Raw genomic sequence first — 13,288 nt, forward strand, 5'->3', positions numbered from 1 at the left:
CTTTCCTACAGCTCTTGTTTGCAGCACACCAAAGAGCAGCCCCTGGTTTTGCAGGCAATGGGGGAGAGAGCGAAGAAAATCTCCAGGGTTTTGCAAGTGTACCTGGTGAACAGCCTGAAGCTATCCAGCAAGTTTGAGGAGTGTCATTTTGAACGTAAAAAATAAGAGATTGGTATAACTTTAATCCCTCCCCTGAATCTCATCTGGATCTCGCTCTCTCCTGCCTGATCTCTGAATTTCTTCACCCTCACCAGGGTTATGTGTCTCTTCACATCAGTAGATTTTTACACATCTTCATGCCAGCTAGGCAGACTGCAGGTACATTCCAGCACCCCAAATTTGGGTGTTCCTGACACACCCCAAGGGCTCGAAGCCTTACCAATGGGTCACATTCATCCTCATCCTGTGTCTGACTCAGTCACCTCTAGCTAAAAGGGTATACAGTCTTTCACCTTGAAGTCTCTTGAAAACTTCACAATGTCACTACTTTCTCGGCAAACTTCAAGCCCTTGCAAGAAGACAAATGTGAGTCAGGGCATTTAAAGAAATCAAGTGCAATCTTAAAACAAACTAGAGAATATATATCCTTTCCAACAAGAGTTTCATTAGAGATTAGGTAATCACATCGTCTCTACTGAATTTTTTACTTATTTTATCCTTCCAATCACCTTCTGGCCAGGCCAAATCCTGTTTCTGATTATTCCTGTCCTGTGGAAATGAAACCATGTAAAATGAAAGTTAATAATGCATGGCTTATTTTCACAAAGGTGTAATATTTCATGAACTACTCTTTGGATTTTGGCATGAGTTTTAAAACAGGATTTCAACCTAATCTAAATAAAATGGGAAAATATATCCATCATTGTGACAGAATCTATGGAGGAGAAAAACTTCGTCTGAGTAGCACTTTCCTTTCTGTAGTCAACCTTCTCTTGCCCAGGGATCAGAGCTGCTTGTTCTCCCTTTCCCTTCAGCCACAATTTCATTCATTTAGGAGAGATCCCAGATGCACTCAGGAAACCACAGATGTCACAGATGGCAACAGCACAGCATCTCTGTTGGGAACAGATCTGCCTTATGCCAGCTTGGGCCATGGCTGGAGAGAGGTCCAACCTCAAGCCAGGTGGGTGATGGCTTTTGATGTGTTCTTAGCAAGCAAAATGAGAGGGGAGGTCTCCTTTTAATATGTGGGACTGAAAACTGTCCTGAGCTGCAACCCTGAGCACTCAGCTCCCTGGCAGGAGCTTTGCCAGGGGTCAGCTTTGTGCCTGAGTCCTGCCAGAGGCAGTTGTGATGCCAACACAGGCCAGGGACTGTATCCATTTTGTCATGAATGTGTTGAGTACATTGGATTAACCTTTGCTTGATTACACACCTCAGGTGAAATATTTGAATGTAATGTGAGGGGAATCTGGCTTACAGAGGTCATTTTTGCCCCATTCATCAATTCTGCTGAGTGTCACCCCTGGCCTGCATTTACTTCAGAAGTAAATGCAAAGACTGACTCTAACAGCCATCAATGAACCTGATGGGATTGCCTGTAACATATTTCCCAGCCTTAACATCTTTTCAAAAGTCCATAAAATGCAGCATTTCCTGGTGTATTTTTTTCCAATAACCATGCTAATTTGCCGTCCCAGTTGTGCGCATTGCTCTGGGGCAAGAGGTGTTCTGATTATTTCCTTTGTTTATGGTATTAGACTTAAACTATTGTTGATCTTATTGTTCTTATTTGTAGCATGTTCGCCTCACTAGGACAGTAATTGTGTCAAGCAAGTTGGAGTCCAATCTGCAGAGCTGAATATTCAGAACTGCAAAAGAAAGGCTCCAATTTTTCAAGCAGCGGGCATATTACTCCTCCATTTGGATTATTAAATTCTAATTATAGCCTGTTGATCCAGTTACAATGTTGTTTGTAAATCTAAATACAGTTCTCTAAAGCCTGCATTTTATTTCTTAACCTGTTGATGCTTAGTAAAAAAACACCGGTGTGCCTAATAGAGCAGGTGGAGCCTTGCTTGCTTGTGATTAAGCTCTTTTTTCCTCATTTGTATTCCTTTGGATATGTTTAGGAATGAGTGCTTAACACCAGGAAGAGCCATGAGCAGAGCATTTCACATAATGCCTTGGTAGCTGTGGACTCAGTAGAGCTGGGGTCAGGAAGAATTTTCCTTTAGGTCACCTTGGTGAGAATTCTCAGACTTTTTGGGAGGAGGGGAAAGGCAGTTGGGTTTGGTTTCTCTGCTCTTCGTCAGTTACCCAAGATCTTCTGGGAATGGCACCTTAACAATTCCCTCTTACACTGGCAATTCTTTTAGTTCCTTCTCTTCTTTTCAGGTGTTTTCTGCCTGTCCAAGCCCTTTTCCTTCCTCTCTCTTCACAAACGTTAAATGCAAGGAAAGCAGAGAAGCCCAAGCCAAGTGGTGTGAGCATTTCAGAAGGCTGGAAGTCCCTGCAGCTCTGAGCTGTGAAAGTACCTGCAGCATCCTCCCTCACCTGTAAGAGTAGAGAAGTTTTCAGGAAGAAATTGCTATGATGGACAATTGCCTGAATCCATAAACCATCCTCTCATCACAACCTTGGTTTCTCTTCCAAGCATCCTTTTAAGCTCCAGCACCCTTGTGTGCTCACAGTGCTCACAGGCACACAGCACAGGCTTTTAGCCAGGCTGCTCATGACCCTGGTGAGGTGGCCACTGTGGCTTGACCACTGCACATGGAAATCACCAGGTGCCACTCCAGATTGCCACTAAATCTTGGAGAGCTCCTCGCTGACCCGGGCACAGCTCCAGGCAGGGAAGCATTGCAATATGTCACAACAGTGGGAAGGGCTAGGAAGGGCTTGAGGATGTTTTGACAGGTGGTGTTGGGGAATTAGCCCAATTCCTACTTTTATCCTTGTCACTCAGAATCCACTGGGGAAGGAAGGGAGGGAGCTGCCCTTCCTGATATGAAGTGAAGGTGTCCTAAAGATTTTCTGCTGAGGTCTCTGCCCAGGAGCACTTTGACAGGAATTTGGGATACAGATGTCCAAGAGATGGGCAGCTCTAGCATGGATCTTCCCATGGATCCTTTCCCATGGGCCCCACAGGGAATGTGTCTGGGGTCCAGTGGTGGGGGTGGAAGGTAAAGTCTCCTTCCTCTCCTTCAAACAGCATCTGAGCCTGCAGTCTTGGCCTGGGCAAGAGTGGAGCAAGGAGTATAAGGACTGAAAGACATCACAACGTTCCAACAACTGGGATGGGGATGGAATGGGATACAGGGTGGGAGTTAGCTGGAGAGATGAATGCTTTCTCTCACACACACACACGTTTTCCTGCTGAGATGTGCAAGGCAGGGTGGTGCTCCCTCCTGGGAGGAAAGCTGCTGTTTCCTTGCAAAGCCCAGTGGATCAGCTAAGAGGGCACAGTCTTCAAGCCATGGGAAAGGCCTGTTTGCGGCTCTGCTTGGGTCTCTGTGTCCTCCTGGGTGGGGACAAGAGGGTTCCATCTCCTCCAAGCTGTCATTGAATCTTGAGAGTGCTCCCATGAAGGTGTGAAGGAAACTTTTCACTTCTCAGATGGCTGTGACCAACGGGAACAAACCTATTGAGAGTGAGGGGGCTGCTTCTTCTACAAGGAACGAGGCAGCAAATCCACTTCTCTAGTGGAGCATGGTACCCTCATTGCTGTGAGCAAGGGCTGGCTGGGATGAAAACACTCTGCTTGACCTTCTGCTGGATGCCTTGGCTTCATCCCTTCTGGAACAGCCTCCTTCCCCCACCCTCAGTGAGCATTTAATGGGGAGAAAGAGGCTTTTCCTGCATTTAGACATTCCCAGCAGCCAGAGACCCGCAGAAGCCGACCTGAGAGGTGAGGGAAGGACCTCGCTCTGCCCAAAGGAGAGGCACTCGTGCAGCTCAAGTAAAAACTCCCTGCCACGCCCGAGCAAGCAGTTTCTAAGGATCCCTGAAAGCCAGAGGGAAAGGATGTAACCCCGGGGATGCCGTGCTGTCGCTCGTCCCTGCACTCCCCACTGAGGGGTGAGGATGCTGAACCTTCCCCAGTCTGCAGCATCCACCGCCGGGGAGCGCCGAACGCCGCGGGCGAGCCGAGCTCGGGGGACGTCGAGGGAGACAGGGAGGCTGGGAGCAAGGAACAGCAACCAGAGGGTCACCCCTGCCAAGGGGGGATGGCGACGCGGGAACGGGAGAGGAGGAAGGCGCCGACTCCGCAGCTCTCGTCCGGCATCCCCGCGGAGCCCGGGAGCTCTGGACGGGGCCGCTGCCCGGTGTGAGCTCTCTCCGAGCTGGGACAGCCTGATCCCCGGCCGGTCGTGCCGCGGGGCAGAGGGTCTCCACCCTTCGGGTGCTCGGCGCCTGCCCGCTGTGCCGGCGGTGCTGCGGCTCCGAGCCCCACCTGCCCTCCGCTTTGGGTCCCCCAGGTTGAGTTTTCCAGCTCTGAGGGTTGGGAAAGGGCGCAAGGGTGGGTTTGCTGCCTCTTGACTTGGCTGCTGCTTGTGCCGGGGAGTGTCCGAGGAGAGGCGCGGAGCCGCGGGCAGCTCCAGGGGATGCTCCCGCCCCGCGCCGGGGTACCCCGGTGTGTGCCCTGCCGGCCCCGGTGTGTGCCCTGCCGGCCCCGGTGTGTGCCCGGCCCCGATGTGTGCCCGGCCCCGGTGTGTGCCCTGCCGGCCCCGGTGTGTGCCCGGCCGGCCCGCGGATGCGAGGGACGGATGTCCGCCCGAGCCCAGGGAGAAAATAAGGAAAATAAATGGAAGCTAAGCACCCCGCTGGACCGCGCTCGCCCCCCAGGCTCCGCGGGAGGCGGCGAGGGGAAGGGGGAGCGGTGGAGCAGGGCAGGTCCTGCCTGGGGAGCTGATGGGGTGTCCGCTCGCAGGCTCTCTTCCTGCAACGGGAGTCACGAAGCTGCGGCTGGGGAGAGGTTGTGCTTAAGAGCCTCTCGGGAGTGGAACGAGCTCTCTATTCTGGCTTTCCACCTGTAAAATAAAAAATAATGTGGGCGAAGCTCCGGTGTAAAATCCTGGAAACAAAAGGCTGTTTCGGGAGCCAGCCGGTGCTGGGACCGGCCCAGATGCCGGGGAAGTGTCCAGGATGTGTGTCTGCCCTCCTGGTCAGCCCCGAGGCCGGCACCGTAGAACTCCCGAATTATCACAAATAAATTATCTGCAGCATTTGATGGCGCGATTCGATTTGTTATATTTAAGTTTTTCTTCCTTTACCCAAAAGATATTCGGTTATTCCGTTTGGTTATCCTCTGTCCCGCTCCCTGTGCTGCTGTGGTACCCAAAGACTGTCGACGACAGAAAAGAAACCAAATTTACAGACAAAATGTGGATAAAAAAAAAATCAGTGTTTTTTGTTGCTTTTCAGAAACCAGCCCTGACACCGGCTATGAAAAAAAAAAAATTTAAAAAAATTTAAAAAAAAAAAAAGGCAAACGCAAATCTTTCAAAATCCCCTCTCAGTTAAGGCAAAATTCGACCGACTGTTATGGGGAAAGATTTTAAAGCAACCCGTAAAGTCTCAAAAGTTTGTTAAAATAAATAAAAATCCGTTTAATTGTTCAGTGATTCTAAGCTGTTTAATCTCAAAGTTGGTTTTTAGATGCGAGGCTGTATTCCAAATAACAGACCATCACCTAAACTGATTCTAGTTGTGCTTCCACGTGCGAGGCACATTATCGAGCGAATAAATGTGCCATGGAGGTTCGCAAATCTCCTTAAAATTGTATTTGATCAAGATAAATTAATTCATTTCAGTTGTCAAAGAGCACGTTAAAACATCCTTCCTCGTTTTCTACATTTGCCCCATTTCCTGCACTCTTTCTTTCTTTCTTTCTTTCTCTCTCTCTCTCTCTCCCTTTCTCTATTTCTCTCCTTCTTTCTCTCCTTCTTTCTCTATTTCTTTATTTCTCTCGTTTTCTTTCTTTCTTTCTTTCTTTCTTTCTTTTTCTTTCTTTCTTTCTTTCTTTCTTTCTTTCTTTCTTTCTTTCTTTCTTTCTTTCTTTCTTTCTTTCTTTCCTTTCTTTTCTTTTCTTTTTCTTTCTTTCTTTCTGTCTTTCTGTCTCTCTTTTTCTTTCTTTCTTTCTTTCTTCTCTCTTTCTTTCTCTCTTTCTCTCTTTCTCTCTTTTTCTCTTTCTCTCTTTCTTTCTCTCTTTCATTCTCTTTTTCTCTCTTTCTCTCTTTCTCTCTTTCTCTCTTTCTCTCTTTCTCTCTTTCTTCTCCTCTTCCCCTCTTCCCCTCTTTCCCTTTCTTTCTCTCTCTCTCTTCCTTCTCATTCCCTTCTTCTCCTGACATGAAAAAATATGCTTAATACTCTTACTCTACAACGAGATAAAGGAAAAATTAGGAACTCAACCTGACATTTATCTCTTCTTCCCTAGTTTCCCCTCAGCTGAATAAAAGGCAAGCCCACGGTTTTCCCAAGGTGCTGTGAGATGCGTCCCTCACTGTGCTCGGTTGCTGCGGACCACCGGGGGACCCGGGGCTGCGGGCGAGCCCGGCCGGGGAGAGGCGGGGAGCACATCCCGCGTGTGCAGGGGACTCGCAGCCCTAATCCCGCTCCATCCTGGGAGGTGGCACGCACGAAAAAAGGGGGAAAAAAGGGTTTTGTTTCCCCATTGTGCTTACGTCCTGAATAGAAATCTCTGCGGCTTCCGCCAGCCCGGCAGCGGCTGGGCCGGGGGCGGCCGGCGGGGGGGCTCGGCCCGGTGCCCCCCAGCTAGCCCGGGGAGCGGGGCGGCAAAACCCCGCCGGCGGCTGCCTGTGCCCGCGGCGGGGCAGGATGGCCGGTCCCGTTCTGAGGGCGGGAGGGACACGCGTGGGTCGCGGCGGGACGTGCGCGGGGACGCGCGTGGGAGCGGCGGGAGCGCGCGAGGGGAGGGGAGGAGCGCGCGTGGGGCGGGCGGGGCGCGCGTGGGCGGTGCCGCGGGAAAGCCCCGTGGGGACGGACGGCACGGCTGGGCACGGCTGGGCACGGCTGGGCACGGAGCGGTCCCGGAACTGGCTCTCCCCGTGGGAGCGAGGGCAGGGCGGCCCCGGGGTGCGCACCGGTGCGGCTGTCTGGCATCCCCCGCGGGGTGCTCGGCCCGGGGCTGGGCGAGCGGGGCTGATGTGCCGGGGCCGGGCTCGGCTCCCTCTCGCCTCCCGCAGCCCCTCCGCGGTGCCCGGAGCCGGCCGAGGCGCGGCAGGGCAGAGCCCCGGGGTTCTGCTGCCCGTGCGGCAGGTGAAGCGCCCTGCCGAGCGCGTCCCGGAGCGGCCCGAGCCGCCGCTGTCCCTCGGCCGGGGCTGCATCCCGCCGAGCCGGGAGCGGGGAGGGACGGGAGCCTGCCGGGCCGGCGGAGCTGCTGCCGGGACCGAGTGGGACGGGGGGATCCCCGCCGCTGGCATCCCGCTCTGGGGCTGGGGGTTCTCCCTGCCCCGAGAGCAGCCGCGGTGCAGCAGCGTCAGGCCGGGCGGCGGCATCGCCAACACTGCAGAACAGCGGGTTTTGTGTAGCCCCTTCTTTTTTCTTTTTTTTTTTTCCTCCCCGCAGCAATTTTTCCTTTTTCTTTTTCCTTTCCTTTCCTTTTCCGTTTTCTTTTTCTGTTTTTCTTTTCTTCTTTCTTTTACATTTCCTTTTCCTTTTTCTTTTTCTCTTTTCCCCCCTCTTTCTCTTCCTCTTTTTTTTCTTTTTCTTTTCATTTTTTCTCTTCCTCTTCCTTTTCCATTTTCTTTTCCATTTTCCTTTCCTTTTCCTTTTCCTTTTTTCTTTCTTCCCGGGTTGTAATTCGCCCCAGTTTAAAGTAAAGCTATAAACAGCAAGCATCAAACAACACTTTCCCAATGAGCCACTTCCTTAAAGCATCCCCCGTACCTTCGGCTGGCGCTCGATTCAGCAGGATTCAGGGAGAGGAAGAGCCGTTCCTGCCGCACAGAGCAGGGAGCACCGCAATGAGGGGGCAGGTAAACTGGCGGGGCTTATGTGGCAGCTACTTGAGAGTATTACCTTAACAAGAGAAGTTATTTGAAAGCGCTAACTCTTCCCATCATCCCAAGGCTGGTAGTAATTTTAATTTACACCCGTAATCTGTTTAACACACAAATCTGACACAGTTTTCTCAGCTGGCTGGCCCCTCGCCATGCGAGTCGCACTGTGAGAGTTACAGTTCCCCAGGACGGGGAACCCAACGGAGCCCTCTCAATTCTGCCTTCCCCACCGTCGAGGTGGCGATGGTTTTGTGCAGTTAATTCTAAAATGCTTGGCAGCCTGCCCGCCAAACCATAAGCAACAGGAAAATGCAAACAAACTCTCAGTTTAATAGTCAGTGGACAGTGCAACTAATCCACTGTAAACTGCTAATGGGTATCGATGTCAACAGGTACGCGGCGAGAGCCTGATACTCTGCACTCAACGGAAGACACTTCCTTCTGAATGAGGATTATGTGCAAAATGCAACTTGGCAGAAGGATCCAAATTAAATTCATGCTTCAGTTAATTCAGATTAATTTTCTTGATTGCCCTAGCACACCAGACAACCAAATCCCTGTTTATATTTGCTCCTTTTCTTTTAAAGAGTTGATACAAATCTCTTCTCCTGGGGAGTGTTGCAATATGCATACGCTGAAGATTGTGATTCTCTAAGGCACTAATTAGAGTAATAAAATACCTGAGATGGATTTTTATATCACTGTTATTACTACAAACATTAGTTTAGGATACTGGATCCACTATATGACCGTGTTTCCAATGTTTTCTCACTAATATGCTGCAAGTAACATTCCAGCTAATCACCTTAATGGAAATTAGAGAGGAAAATGCTCTATTAGGCTGTTTAATCTATCCTCACTCAGTAGCATTTTCTTACAGTTTTCGGTCCAGCCTTAAATTTAAAAATAATCCGTAGGAATTATTCTGCACTCCCCAGAGGTTGTTATACCAACAGATAGCTCAGAAAAGCATGAAAATACACTAAAAAGAGGTTGCTAAGAAATGTTTTCTGAGGGTCAGCTGTGTTTTCTTTCTTTCATTTTATCCCCTTGCTATAAGTCACACATCCATCTGACAACCTAAATATGTGTTCTCCCTTCTTCATCTATACACCTGTCACCACGACTCTGCCATGCTTTTAACGTGGGGTTTTTGGGGTTTGTTGGGGTTTTTTTCCCTACAGAAGGTTAATAAAAGAGTGTGGGTTTAGCTCGGGCTTCATTCCAGGCAGCACTTTGACTACTTATTAATGTCCAAATTCTTGCTCTTTTTCTTTTCCCCTATTTGACACCTCGATGGCAAACAGCATAATCTTTCTTGCAGATTTATTTTTCCTCTGAAATGATAGGAGAAGTTGGAAATTTGTTTGCTTTTGCCCCAAGCTGCTCTCTCTGCTGTTTCCTGCATGAAACATTTACATAGAGCTGGTACCCCACAGAGAATAAATGTATGGTATGGCAGCATGTGGGAGCTTTCTGTGTCAGGGTAGTACATTTTATGTCACAGTCTCAATGTAATTTTACCCTCTTAGTAAGGGTATGGTCTCCCTTGCCCTGTCCCTGGCAGAATTATTCCTTACACAGGGATCTCCTGCCCCTTCCCCATTTTCACTGTACCCCCTGTGCCTGACCCTGCAGCACACACCCCATCTGTGCAGCTGATACAACAGAGACACTGAGCACTCCAACTGGGGGGACCCAGCCGGTTTCTGGGTGTTGTTTCATTCCATCTGCTTCCTCACACAGTTACTTATCTGGGAGAAGCAGCCACAGCAGGATGAGGTGCAGGGGTGAGGTGCAGAAAGTGCTTAACCAGGCTCTGTCACCAAAATGATGTCACAGTGCTGCAGCTCAGCTTTCTGTCGTCATGTGAAACCTCCTCTGGCGCAAATCATAAATCGATGTGAGTCAGCCTGGTCTGCTGCTCTGGGTGCTGGTCAGAGGCTTAGGCACAAACCATGTCTCCTCCTGGCCTGCTTGCCCCCACAAGCTGCCCTCTGGTCAGATGACGTGCAATTCCCTCCCCCAGACCAGGCTGAATACAGTCCAGTAATTGCCTGAGGAACAATAAATCATACATGAGACAAAGCATTCATTTACACCACTTTATTTCAGTAACAATGAGAGAAACTGAAATGGACCATTGTTAAAGATCACTATTTCCTGCTCTGTAATAAAAGTCTCATCTTCCCTGATGCTTGTTTATTTTATAAATGTCTCTGCTTTGGCTTTCATATTTAGCTGCCAGCAGGACACCATTATTCCCTGACAGCATTCTGTTCCTTCTCCATTGTCATTACTGCTGAAGTGATGTTATATTGCTGTGCTTGGCCTACATGGTGGGGCTTTCTTATCCTGCATTTCCCATTGCTTTTCCCATCCAGGCTTCTGATGAGGCACAGAGCAGAGGTGGCAATGCTTAAAAAGCAGTGTTTTCATGAAGTATTAGCAATTCTGGGTTTTGCTTTAAAAAACCTCAACAACAAGCCCCCCACTGACTACTGCTGTTTATTATTATGTTTGCAAGGCCCACTGAGAAGGAAAGAGTTGAAGTGCATGGGTTGCACCTGCACTGCACTCCTGAGACCCTAAGGACCCAGTGGGTCTCCAATTTCCCACTTGTGGAGACCTCACCACCATGGCAGAGCCCCACAAAGTAGAGAGGACTAGGAGGGAGTGAAAAACTGCCAAGACCCTGGGACACAAGTGATGTTTCCATGTTTTTTTCCCAAGTGGAAGGCTGTGTGTGTCAAGGGCAGGGGTAAGATCCCAACCCTGGTTCCTGTGCACCTCCCAAGGGGATGTGCAGTGCTGACCTGTCCAGACCCACATATCTGAGTAGAGCAGAGTGCCTGTGCAGGGTGGTGAGATGAGCAGTGCAGAGCCTGAAGCAAAGCTTCTTGGAGTCAATGGGAGCATTTCCACTGATTTCAAGGGCTTTTTATTATGCTTTTTAACATCCACAAATGAAAGATACTGTACTAGAGACAACCTTTTTTGGGGCCACATTGCCCTGCTGCCCATCTGTTTAGTTCATCTCAGAGCATCACCAATAAAACAGCAAAACCAACAGCAAAGTCCTATTATGTACCACTCTGCTTCTTCTTTCAAGTACTGAAATCTAACAATCCACCTAACTCTCCTGTCCTTCAGTAATGCACACTGCATTCCTTTTGACATGGCTGTGTCTCACTTCTCCTTCTTCTTTTCTTTCTTAAACAAAATTCCCAAGTGGAGGTATCAAGGTTTTCCTACAGCTCTATTTCACTTAAAAAATAATTGGATCGTTATTTTCTGTAAGGACCAAACTTCAGCAGTAAGTAATTTCTAGAGATGTCAAGTGGCTCAGCATAAAAGTTAATCTTGATCTATTGGTTTGTTAGGTGTGTTTACATCCAACCAGTTAGCTCTCCTTAAACAAAAGTGATTTAAAGCCCTTTCTGGAGAGCATGAAAATGATTCCCCCAGCACTTAGATCCTCAGGGCCATAATCCAACAAAAGCAGGCTTATCTTTAAGCATATGAGTAGCCCTGTCAAAGTCAATGGGGCTCCAGATGTGTTTAAAGATAAACACATACTTAAGTGCTTTGCTGCATTGGAACTCGTTGACTGTTTTATTTCCATTTCATTTCAGCAGTAGACCTTAAATTTTGTATACAGAGGATTCTTGCTGAATGTTACATTAGAATATTATTTTCAGGAAGTTGAGTAGGGAAATCCCAACATCACAGAAATAATTTTTAATTATTCAGATTACTTATTTCAGCTATTATGAATCTACATTTTTTGACTTGCTTTATTTGGGGCTTCAGGACAGAAGCACTGCAAACACAGAATTAAGCCACAAAGCCCTGCAAGGCTCCACTCCACTGCCATAAGTTCAATATCCTACATTAGGAGGTCACTTCACCTGTTCAGGCTCCATCTCACCTCTGCAAAAATAAAGGAAATTAACATTTCCTTTATCTCACTTCAGTTGCCTAGTAAATGCTTGGACAGGGATTTGATAACCGCAAATGCTGAAAGCTGCTTCTATTGAAAAAATAAAACTAGGAAAAAGTATTGATTGTAAACCTGCATGGGCAAAAAAAATGTTTCTTTGAGTTTTTCATATGCTCTAGTGCTCAAATTGATCAAACAGCAATTTTATGCGACCATTCCTTAGCATTTCAGAGAATGAACTCTGCTATTCTGGATGACTGAGCTCTAGATGAAGGTGCAGCAGCAAAATCATCCCAGTGAATTAAACTAAAGAGGTTGAGCTTTATTGCACAGTGCATCATAAGGGATGATCATCCACACATCAGCACTTTGAAAAGAATTTGGGTTTTGTTTGGACGCCCCATCTGCCCAAAGAACTCCTTTGGCAGGGTCTGGGCTGGCCTGGCCCACCTGCCCTGCCCAGGGAGGGTTTCACACCCAGCTGCAAAGCCCCCAGCAAAGCAGGAGTGTCAGCACCCAGCCGTGCAGAGCAGCAGGCTGTGCTGGGAGGCAGCAGGGTGGAAGGCAGTCGGGGAGGTGCATCGCATGCCGTGTTTCCAGATTCTCCTGAGATTCCTGCTGCAGGAAGAGACAGCCTTTGGGCTCATCTATATTTCAGCTGCTTCAGTGAGTGCAGCCTGTGCAGGGCCATGGCTGGTGGTCAGATACAGCAGCACTGCTCCGGTTTTCCCCTGCAGCTCCTGAGCACAGGGTGGGCAGGGTGCTGCGTCTACCTGCTCCTGGCAGGGCCAGAGCTACATGGAAACACCCTGCTGCACGAGCTGTGGGTGTGGAAAGGGCTGCAAGGCAAGCACACGTCCCTTTTATTCCTGTCAGATTGCAGGCAACTGGATAGACCCCGTTTAAAAGGACGGGGATGGGAGGGAGGTACTCAAAGAGTGGGAACATAATGAAATGAAAAGAAATCCAGATGTGGTGTTCATTTGCCTGAAAGGACTGTTGCCTGGGCCTTCCCACACAGAGCAACAATTGCCACTCCATCTGCTGAGGAAGCAGCTATTCACTTGGAGCAGCCTTCCCACGACACAGCGCAGGGCTGCCCGTGACATCCGGGTTTGCAGCAGAACTCAGCAGCCACCTGCCAACGTGGCACTGACAACAAACTTGGGCAAGTGGCTGATGTTCTTTTCCTCAGCTGAAAAGGCTTTACAGGAATGGATGTGGCAACATGGCCCCGTGTGCCACACAACCCAGCACAGCTCATGTCTTGAGGGGACAGTAGCATGGGCTGGTAAAATAACAGGGAGAAAACTGATTCTGTGGAAATTTCCACTGACCTGTGCTGCTTAACTCAAGGCTAAGCACTGCCCCGTGTTTGGCA

Source organism: Lichenostomus cassidix, chromosome 6 (genome assembly GCF_008360975.1).
Source record: "Lichenostomus cassidix isolate B80296 chromosome 6, HeHo_3.0, whole genome shotgun sequence".
Classification (NCBI taxonomy): domain Eukaryota; kingdom Metazoa; phylum Chordata; class Aves; order Passeriformes; family Meliphagidae; genus Lichenostomus; species Lichenostomus cassidix.